Below are 9,146 nucleotides of genomic sequence, written 5' to 3'. Positions count from 1 at the left end.
TTCGCAATTTATTTTAAGATATGACATTAATCGGATCAGAATACCGTATTTCCAAACAATTTACATTACGCTTCTTAAATGAACTTCAGTTAAATGATAGTAACTAAAGTGTACGTATTTTGTTATATTGTAAATAGTTGTTATTTGTGTATGAACTTTTCAATAATATAAGATATATGTTAGTTTGTTGTCAGTGTTATATTCCTTTTGATACTAATATACAACAGTGAGCAAAACGTTGTTGTTGTTGTTGTTGTTGTCCATTGATTACTCGGAAAAAGAAACAGGCTGTACAAAAAAAGTGATGCATGATATTTTATAATGATGAAGAGTAATTAAACAGTTCTTACAATAATGTTCTAAAAGACAGTTATATTCTTTAGAAGGCCCCCTTACATATTAGGAAGTTTACTCTATAAAATAGAAATGATGAAAGTCCAGGATGTGATGGGTTTACAGTGATTTTGGTAAAAATGTTTTGGAAAAATATAGGGAGTTTTGATAGGCAGTGGTATTATTTGAAATTATTTTTTCTAGAAATATGAAATTAGGAACTATAGCGTGTTTACTTAGAGATAACAAATCTTAACAGTTTTTGAAAACCTAGAGACCTATTTATTTTATTCAGAACTGACCTGTATTGGTAGGAACTTAATAATACTTGAAGCTTCATTATATGTCAATGTGTGCTTATGATATGTGAGAAACAACCTTAACTGCATAGCCTATAATAGCATAGTTACTACGCTTGTCTGTTAACGAACATTCAAATTTCTGTCTCTGTCAAAAATGATATCCATCCTGTGATGGCTCTGTAGATGATTTTGCAGACCAACCCACTCTAGCATGCGGTGTGTCCCTATATACATAAGGAGTCACCTATATTTCGATTATAACATATATTTCCAGTTATACAAAATTGGTCTTCAATATGTACAATTCTTAGTAGTTTACAACTGTACACGACGTCATAATTTTTCCCGCCAGCACATTATAATCAGATAGAACTAATTGTGTAAACTGTAAATCGCTCGATCTGCCCTTCTTATTCTTTTTTATGTAATTTGCACACTATGTTTGAACAATACAAAATAATGTTTTGAGTTCTGTAGTTGTGAGCCACTACCAACAAACAGATCAAGTAAGAATCGAAACTCTAAACAGTAACAATGTTTCTGGACCGACAATATCTTGATATATATTTGCCATACAATGTTAGTATCCGGTTGATTGGATTTTAGCCAGCCGTCTTGAGGAACACAAATCACATTATGTGATAAGGAGCGAGGAAATGCCTTTATTAGCCGACTCGTATGATTGGAATAAGACGACGAAGGCGTCCACAGATTGATTTTTCACTGTAACATCGAGTTTCTTTTATATCTAGCTCATCAGAAACTGCCATTCTCACTTAAATTTGGCTCCGAGAATACCTTCAGAACCTAATATATAAAAATAAATTACAAAAAGGGTTCATAAGCCGTTTACGATGACTATATCTGTTTCATACCTGTGTCATGACATATTACATTTTCAAATGCTTTCATTGTAATAGAAATCGGTATTTATTGTTACGAAAAAGTTCTGTTAACTCCATGCTCTTTCTATTTAATAGGCTGATAAAAGATTTGTTTGACGTTGTTTCTTTTCCAAACAGTTGGTGTTTCCCGAACATGTCCAAATGGATTATCAAAACCATATCAATTGCTTTGGTATTGTGATGGTCAATGGCACATGGGAAATATTCAGATTGTAATAAACCCTGGTATTTTGCAAAGAAATTGATGATTGCTTCATTGGCTGGAAACACGGTATTGGCTTATGGTAGTAAATATTCCGTTTTATAAATATGGATTTAAAAACTTGATCAGAAGTTGCTATTCAACATTGCCGAGGACCCGAACAGAAGGACTTTGCAATGTATGATTTTAAACCGTTCACTTTTCTTCTTGGTATCGTTTCATTTTGACTATTATGGGTTATTCTCTTTGACACAACACTCTATTTTAGCGTTCTGATTAGTACATGTTTCATCATTTCCAAACGCCAGCCACGATATATGCACGTACTTGTTTAAAATCTATTTTATTAACCAATGTGATACGATTTTGTTAAACGATTTAGTTTGTAATTAGACATTGTTTTTGCTCGGAATTTATATCTTACTTAAATGCGGACGATTGGACGTTTGTACCAATGAAGATTGTACCAATTTCTTTGACTTTTAAACACTAATTTTATGACATGTATTCTTTTTGCTGCATGTTTTTTTTTCCAGTAGCAATTTTAGGGTTTTTGTTTTAAAAAAGAAACATTTTCTATCACTTTGTACCAATTGAGAGTCCATTTTCTTTGCCAAAATGTCTGAGTTTTGACTAAGTTGAAAAGTGTAGGTTAATGTATTTGTGAATACCGCCCAAGTGCTACTCATGTTTCTTATATGCCAATCCCCAAGGTCTCATTCATTTAAAGAAAACCGTTAAGGATACTAGCATTACAAAAATACCATCACGAGGAGATTTTTACGGGATATTTTATTGAACTATAATTGGTAATAATAGGACGCCCCGTAATGTTATTGCCGTCTGATGGGTATGATAACTCTCTTAGATTGTCTATTAAGCCATTAATTACTTGTCTAGATCCCGTTAATTGGCATTGGCAATTATCACTACTTTATCAAGTATATAGATCAATTAGATGTTTGCAAATTACAATGGTAAGCGATGTGCAATTGTCCTTGGCAAATTAAACAGGAAGAGTGCTGAGTTTGGCGTAAACATTTTTTTAATAAACCATTTATTTTTTACTATATTTTTTATTTAAACCCAAGATAACTATATCTCTTCTTTTCTTGAGCGCTGTGTGTTTGATATGATATTTTAACATAACGATTTTAAGTTGTATGGGTGTGGAATAAGTCTTCAAAAATGTATTTAGCCTTGTTTGATATAGATTTATGAGCTATTGAAATAATAATACTAACTCTCACTTTTCCTTAACGTGACATGACAAATAAAATAACACTGTCCAAATGACAGTTGTCACATCATCGGCGCGCCAGTTTGCAGAAATCTTGCGAGAAAAGTTTGATTTGCCTAATGCCATACACAATTAAATCTAACGCTCAAATTATCGCAGGAAGAATCGCAAAACCCCGCACCTCCTCCAATACCCTGAAATGGCTGTCAGTGGCTTGGTGGTAATCTTATAAACGTCACTTGACAACGTCCAATCTAAGATATAGGTTGGTTAATCAGCCTTGTAAACGTCTCTTTGCACGTCACTTGTTTTGTCCTATTCCGAAAATCACCGTCTCTCCTTCAAGACTTAAAAATCCGGATATGGTTGATACAGCCAAAACGTATCCGAGTCGAAACAATAGACCAACTGACAGCTAATTATAAGCGCGTCGTCATGACTAGTTCATGATTTTAATGTTTGTTTGTCTTTCTCGCAAGATATTGTTGTGTGCCTTTTATTATTATCAATTCGAGAGTTGATAGAAAGATATATCGATGGCACCATTTAAAAAAGCCGAACCTACAGTTTTTGCTATTTCGGGGTTTTCATCTATATTAACGTATTTTAGTTCGCAGCCTTTTCTGAAAACACCGGACATAACAGCCAATAGAAATTGAGCTTACTGGTCAGAAGAAGTTGCAGAAAAACCCGAACCTACATGTCATTGTATATGACATTTAATATTGTTTTTTTGTATCTCCTGAAAAAGTACAAAAATGTAAGTTCGGCATTTTTAAATGGTGCCATCCATATGGACCTTCTATAGTCGTGCGTGTAATATGTGAATTATTAGTGTGTGCTATTTTCCATGTAATCTTTAAATGAGTATTAAAGCATACAGCCGTTGAAATTAAGATCAATATAACATAAAAAAACATTTTTTCACTTGAACAACCTTCAGGTTTAAATTTCCTTTTGATAAATATTTTATAACACTAAGACAAGTATTTACAAAGCATCTTAGATGGTTCGTTTTTCATATACATTATTTTTGCGTTCATGCAATTTGGTTGAGGCGCCTAAATGATGTTTTTAAAAGTTAAGTTTGATCGAGATAAAAATTCTGCATAAGTACAGAACCAAGCAAGTTTTTTAATCTTCACGAAAGAAAATCCCCAGAAAAAAAGAAACATTCAAGAGTGCAGTAGCTTCAGAAATCCATGAGGAAAATGTTCGAGTAAGCGCAAATTAGCACCCGAGGTGTCGACCAGTAATTACGGAAATCGATTACTATCTCCGACTAGGGCATCTTATATTGTTTTACAATTTCCTACTGCCCTTCTATCCCGTCCATGTGATAAATGGTTCCAATGATTTTGGGCTCCGATACCAGTCAGATGGCGCTGCGTGGGAACAGTAGAAATCATTGTGCAAATGACTGTCTTGTCAAGAAAATATTAATGGATAAACTGCTATACAGTTCGTTTGGTTTTGAAAAAGAAGGACGTTTTTATATGTTAACTGTAAAGTATCAACCTGTTTTTTAAATACTCACAGCTTGTTTATGTATATTCATATGTAAGTTTTGGGACAAAATTTGAGCAGCAAAAATCATTCTCTCGTAGTTTCCATAGTTTAATAACTAAGCTTATACTTAATTTAATGGACAAAGATCCTCCAATATCGGGAAGGTATCGAATGTTTGTCAGGACGTAAGCACGCTACATTTGAAGTGAGGATTATTTATAAAAGCTCGTCGTCATGGGACAGGCCAGATTGAAATTGGAATTCAACTGCTTGCCAGGCTTGTTATAGAAGCAGCCTCTTTAGCTAGTTAAATACTTATAACAGGGATTTAGTGAATATGTTAGTATTTAATTACTTGCCTAGATATGAGGAGTGACTTTAAAATTTCGGAAAAAATATTGCTTTATGCATCAAGTTGTTAATACTTAGCTGAACGTAATGCCAGCACAAAGCTTATCCCGAGAACGGTACGCTGTGTACTCAACGGATGGATTTAGTGACGATGCGAAATCTATCAAATCAAATAGAAGTGACAGTTTAACGTTACGTGAAATGGACTACGTTGATTTAACGTGCGTCAAGCTAGACATAGCAAACGTACACGTCAATCAGTCGTTATCGACATCACCGTCAACGTCGGACAAGTGGCAGTCATATTGGTCGCGTCGTGAACGTTGCTGCTGTTTCTGTAATTTTATCACAACGTTGACGTTGATTGTTCTTACAATCATTGTTGTTTTAGCATCGAAGGGATTTGTTAATCTAAACCTAACAGATTCTATCCGGTTTGAAGGTGCTAACGACAAATATCATTCGAGCGACGTCACTCATGCTGATTCGACGTCGCCATGTACAACGCCAAAACCTACGGAACCTGAGGTACGAATATTGTCTTCAATGTTTTTATAAATGTGTGGAACCAAACCTTTTTGCCACGTTGTCAACATTTTAAGATTACAATAAAGCAGGTTTTAATGACTTTATACTTTCTGAGTGATTTCGTGTATATTAGCGTTTTTATATGAATAGTTATTGATTTTATTGGTGAAAATATGATCACTCAAAAATAAATATTGTTGTTTTCAATATTTAGCATATTTTAAAAACCTTATCATAATCATTTATAACAAATATATTCATATGTCAATATCACTGGGTGGAATAATATTAAGAATGAAACGTTGAATGTAATCGAAACCTCGAGAATTGTTCTTTGGGATATTTCTGCTTTAAAAATATTTTTAGATGTACAAGTTAGAGTTTTAAATGAATCAGGAGTCTTATTTATTATATATCATCGGTTTTTGGTGTTTTATTTTAACAATTTCATTGAGAAACAAATTAAAGTTAAGTCAGCATTTCTAAATGAGAAGTGTTAAAGTGTCTTACAACTTTTAAATTAGTCATGGATTTGCATTTGCAGTATATAACTTACTTACTTCCTGAAAGAATGTCTGAAATAATCTTAATTGAATTGTATGCTCATTTTTAAATCTCCGAAGACGTTTGATCAAAGAATGGTGTGAATTGCCTCCGGATAATAAGTGATTTTGGTAAAATTGAAAATCCATTCGAAGACAAAGCAAATCGATATAAAACAATACATATTCTATGGCAAATTTTTATTCGATATAAATTATTCAAAGTAGAGCTATTGTGCATCCATCTTGTTTCTTATATAAATCAGATATACTATACGAATTTAAATTTAGTCGAATTCACATAAGGTTTTAAATGTTCATTAACATAGAAAGCTATGAAACGTTTCAAAATAGTTATTATATATGGTTTTTCTATGACGATTTATTTCCATTCTATTTTAGGTAGGAAAACGTTGATCAAAATTTGCACAGCAATACGTTCATATACTAGATGAAATTCCGTTTTCATTTTTGTTTCAAAAATAGTCATTCAAAATTATAACGTAACAATACGAATATGTTTTTTTTCCAATCGAAAGGTTTTGTAGATTTTTAATTTATGTTCAAATAAGAAAGATATTCGATACAATAGTGAAACATAGTTATATTATGTCACTTCCTGATTACAAAATGTAAATGTCTTTCTTAAAAAAAGAAGTAATCAACACACAGTCACAAGATATGAAGTTTCAAAAACAATATAGCTTTAATTAGTTTGGCACCTGGAACCATCCCTTATCCTTTTAAACTTTCTGCGTATAAAGCAAGGGTTTTAAGAAAATGTTTGATAAATTTGCTTTCTTAAAATTTGCAAAGCGCTTAAAACCCGTAATGATTAAAAGAATGTATTTATTATTACTATTCAGAGGTTTGTTGAAATTCTGTTTCCCTTCCAACTTTTATAACACTTTAATAAAAATGATACAGGAATTGCCCTCCCTCTTTGAAAATGTAACATAAATATTTAATTCTCCTTTGATACGTTCAGAGTAATGTATCAGTCTTCGGAGAGAACGCTAAATGATTTATTTGCCGCTTCCAGCAATAATCTTGAAATTTTGCTAAGTTCTTGAAGACCACGCAATAGCATGGATAAGCGCTCTATGTATCTCATTATTGAAGGCAATGACAACTATCAATTCACAAAAACACTGATTTAGCTAACAGATAACAGATGCTAATATATTGGAATTCATTTGTAAGAGTGGTTTTTATTTCGTGTTTCTTTTTAAGGACACCTTTTATTGTGTTTCGAAACTAATTTTGTTGCCTTCTGTTATAACTCGTTTGTCTGGAGTAAATAAATATAAAGTTAAGACAAAATGATATCAACTGATACATTAACTCTAAGTACCCAACGACAAGATACAAACATCGCATGCAACACTTATAAAATCCAGCAATAGTATGGGTGTTAACTAATATACCCATACATTAACATCTATTTGACAAATTCCGTCTATTAATGTGCATTCTTGAATCAAATAGTTACGCTTGACCATTTTATTTCAATTCTTCTTCATTACCAGAGAAAGCATTCCGGAATGTGTATGAGCATGCAGACAGACAATCAATTTCTGCGCGTTTAAGAATACCAAATGGATGCAAATACCCTTTTTCTGATTTGTTGACTTCAAATGTTTATGTAATTCCTTGATATTATTACCTTCCGTGGTAGGTAACCGCTTTTGTGACTGGGATTTGTAATTAAGGATAAAAGTTATTGGCCATTTTACTGTTTTTGTATTGTTAATTAGGAGAGTGTACATAAGTGCGATGTCCATTAATTAGGTCATCAGCTAATCATTACTGTTGTGTCCAAAGGTATCTATATGTGCACACGCGATACAGAAATAACTGTCCGTAGAAGAAAGAGAAGAATCAAACTTAACCCACTTCACAGTTGACATTAAGCAATCAATAAAACATTAAATATTGCACATAGACATAAATTCATCTCAATTCATTGCATTTCTATTGATTTTAAAGTGATAAAGGTTACGTTGTTATAGTAATAGCGACATATCACTATCAAGGCTCCATTCAGCATTCGGTCAGCGTGCATGTTAGGACCTAAGGTCATTTATCTTTATGACTAACGTTAATTATTGATGAGTTGTCATTGAATGCTTCAGACGCCATACTAGACTATATATGTTCGATAAACATTTTGAATGTGATGAGAACAATAACACAACTTGCACAAGCTTACTTCGTACACCAACTAGTGATTACTCATGTATTTTCAAAAGAATGCCTTTTTGGCAATCATAGTCCTACGAAATGTGTCGTAACATTAGTCAACGAAGTAAATTATTCACATTATTGTTTCCTGAAAATCATAAGGCCAGCATAAGTGCCGAAGAACTGCTCTTTAGATGGACTCATTAAGCTGATCTTATTTGCAGTTTGTGTTATAGATATCTGCATTTCAGCAACCATCGGATACATGACATTTTGTTATACTTTTATGTATCTCATTTAATGGAGACACGTGTATCTAGTTAATAAACTTTTATTGCTTTAAAATGAAACTCGTTTTCTATTCTTCCAGCGTTGCAAAGACGACATATGTACAAGATTGAGTGCGGATATTTTAGTTAAGATGAATGTCAGTAAAGATCCATGCCAGGTAAATAATTTTTGCGTATTCATAATTGTAATGCAAGTAGCATTGAGTTGTTTTCAAATATGCGTCTCTTTTTTTGGAAACAAAAAAGAGCACGAATGCGTTCCATTTTTGGAGAAACTAAATTTACAGACTTATGTCGGAACATCTGCTTGAATTGAATGAAAAAGGCAGCATCCTAATTCGATTAATTCGTACATGGTGGCAGAGATATCATCTCTGCTCGTCAAAAGAGAACACAGTGTAGAGGATTGATATAAACTGGCATTGAACAATTGCAGGACAGGGAAGTTAAACATGTTAATCGGTGTTATTCATACTCCTCTTATCCTTCACCCTTTTCAGGACTTTTATGAATACGCCTGTGGCGGGTTTGAACGGTCAACACAACTGTCTTGGAACACTCCTCGCAAAAGAACAAATCCAGACATTGTTTTGGAGAATTATCAAGATGCTATATCAGGTATCTCACTAAATGTTTTACAGTGTTGTTTTGCTTTTAATTCAAAACGAGCAATATTAATAGATTTACAATAAATTAGCCGATTAGAGCAAAGTATTTTATTACCTCTATTTTGGGTATTGTTGTACCATCATTCGTCTGG

Source organism: Mya arenaria, chromosome 2 (genome assembly GCF_026914265.1).
Source record: "Mya arenaria isolate MELC-2E11 chromosome 2, ASM2691426v1".
NCBI lineage: Eukaryota > Metazoa > Mollusca > Bivalvia > Myida > Myidae > Mya > Mya arenaria.
Note: the sequence above shows the minus strand (reverse complement) of the source record.